Genomic DNA, 2,667 nt, shown 5'->3' with positions numbered 1-2,667 from the left:
GGGGAGAACTTGGTTTGACGAAGGGAGAACTTGGCTTGACGAAGGGAGAACTTGGTTTGACGAAGGGAGAACTTGGCTTGACGAAGGGAGAACTTGGTTTGACGAAGGGAGAACTTGGCTTGACGAAGGGAGAACTTGGTTTGACGAAGGGAGAACTTGGTTTGACGAGGGGAGAACTTGGCTTGACGAGGGGAGAACTTGGTTTGACGAGGGGAGAACTTGGCTTGACGAGGGGAGAACTTGGTTTGACGAAGGGAGAACTTGGCTTGACGAGGGGAGAACTTGGTTTGACGAAGGGAGAACTTGGTTTGACGAAGGGAGAACTTGGTTTGACGAAGGGAGAACTTGGTTTGACGAAGGGAGAACTTGGTTTGACGAAGGGAGAACTTGGTTTGACGAGGGGAGAACTTGGCTTGACGAAGGGAGAACTTGGTTTGACGAGGGGAGAACTTGGTTTGACGAGGGGAGAACTTGGTTTGACGAGGGGAGAACTTGGTTTGACGAGGGGAGAACTTGGTTTGACGAGGGGAGAACTTGGTTTGACGAGGGGAGAACTTGGTTTGACGAGGGGAGAACTTGGTTTGACGAGGGAGAACTTGGTTTGACGAGGGGAGAACTTGGTTTGACGAGGGGAGAACTTGGTTTGACGAGGGGAGAACTTGGTTTGACGAAGGGAGAACTTGGTTTGACGAAGGGAGAACTTGGTTTGACGAAGGGAGAACTTGGTTTGACGAAGGGAGAACTTGGTTTGACGAGGGGAGAACTTGGTTTGACGAAGGAGAACTTGGTTTGACGAAGGGAGAACTTGGTTTGACGAGGGGAGAACTTGGTTTGACGAAGGGAGAACTTGGTTTGACGAGGGGAGAACTTGGTTTGACGAGGGGAGAACTTGGTTTGACGAAGGAGAACTTGGTTTGACGAAGGGAGAACTTGGTTTGACGAGGGAGAACTTGGTTTGACGAGGGAGAACTTGGTTTGACGAAGGGAGAACTTGGTTTGACGAAGGGAGAACTTGGTTTGACGAAGGGAGAACTTGGCTTGACGAGGAGAGAACTTGGTTTGACGAAGGAGAACTTGGTTTGACGAAGGAGAACTTGGTTTGACGAGGGAGAACTTGGTTTGACGAGGGAGAACTTGGTTTGACGAGGGGAGAACTTGGTTTGACGAAAGGAGAACTTGGCTTGACGAAGGGAGAACTTGGTTTGACGAAGGGAGAACTTGGTTTGACGAAGGGAGAACTTGGTTTGACGAAGGGAGAACTTGGTTTGACGAAGGGAGAACTTGGTTTGACGAAAGGAGAACTTGGTTTGACGAAGGGAGAACTTGGTTTGACGAAGGGAGAACTTGGTTTGACGAAAGGAGAACTTGGTTTGACGAAGGGAGAACTTGGTTTGACGAAGGGAGAACTTGGTTTGACGAAGGGAGAACTTGGTTTGACGAGGGGAGAACTTGGTTTGACGAAGGGAGAACTTGGTTTGACGAAAGGAGAACTTGGTTTGACGAAGGGAGAACTTGGTTTGACGAAAGGAGAACTTGGTTTGACGAAGGGAGAACTTGGTTTGACGAAGGGAGAACTTGGTTTGACGAGGGAGAACTTGGTTTGACGAGGGAGAACTTGGTTTGACGAGGGGAGAACTTGGTTTGACGAAAGGAGAACTTGGCTTGACGAAGGGAGAACTTGGTTTGACGAGGGAGAACTTGGTTTGACGAGGGAGAACTTGGTTTGACGAAGGGAGAACTTGTTTTGACGAGGGGAGAACTTGGTTTGACGAAGGGAGAACTTGGTTTGACGAAAGGAGAACTTGTTTTGACGAAGGGAGAACTTGGTTTGACGAAGGGAGAACTTGGTTTGACGAAAGGAGAACTTGCCTTGACGAAGGGAGAACTTGGCTTGACGAAGGGAGAACTTGGTTTGACGAGGGGAGAACTTGGTTTGACGAAAGGAGAACTTGCCTTGACGAGGGAGAACTTGGTTTGACGAGGGAGAACTTGGTTTGACGAGGGGAGAACTTGGTTTGACGAAAGGAGAACTTGCCTTGACGAAGGGAGAACTTGGCTTGACGAAGGGAGAACTTGGCTTGACGAAGGGAGAACTTGGTTTGACGAAGGGAGAACTTGGTTTGACGAGGGGAGAACTTGGCTTGACGAAGGAGAACTTGGCTTGACGAAGGGAGAACTTGGTTTGACGAGGGGAGAACTTGGCTTGACGAGGGGAGAACTTGGTTTGACGAAGGGAGAACTTGGTTTGACGAAGGGAGAACTTGGTTTGACGAGGGAGAACTTGGTTTGACGAGGGAGAACTTGGTTTGACGAAGGGAGAACTTGGTTTGACGAAGGGAGAACTTGGTTTGACGAAGGAGAACTTGGTTTGACGAAGGGAGAACTTGGTTTGACGAAGGGAGAACTTGGTTTGACGAAGGAGAACTTGGCTTGACGAAGGGAGAACTTGGTTTGACGAAGGGAGAACTTGGTTTGACGAGGGGAGAACTTGGTTTGACGAAGGGAGAACTTGGTTTGACGAAGGGAGAACTTGGTTTGACGAGGGGAGAACTTGGTTTGACGAGGGAGAACTTGGTTTGACGAAGGGAGAACTTGGTTTGACGAAGGGAGAACTTGGTTTGACGAAGGGAGAACTTGGTTTGACGAAGGGAGAACTTGGTTTGACGA

The sequence above is a fragment of the Penaeus vannamei genome, chromosome 7, assembly GCF_042767895.1.
Source record: "Penaeus vannamei isolate JL-2024 chromosome 7, ASM4276789v1, whole genome shotgun sequence".
NCBI lineage: Eukaryota > Metazoa > Arthropoda > Malacostraca > Decapoda > Penaeidae > Penaeus > Penaeus vannamei.
This window is presented reverse-complemented; position numbering follows the sequence as displayed.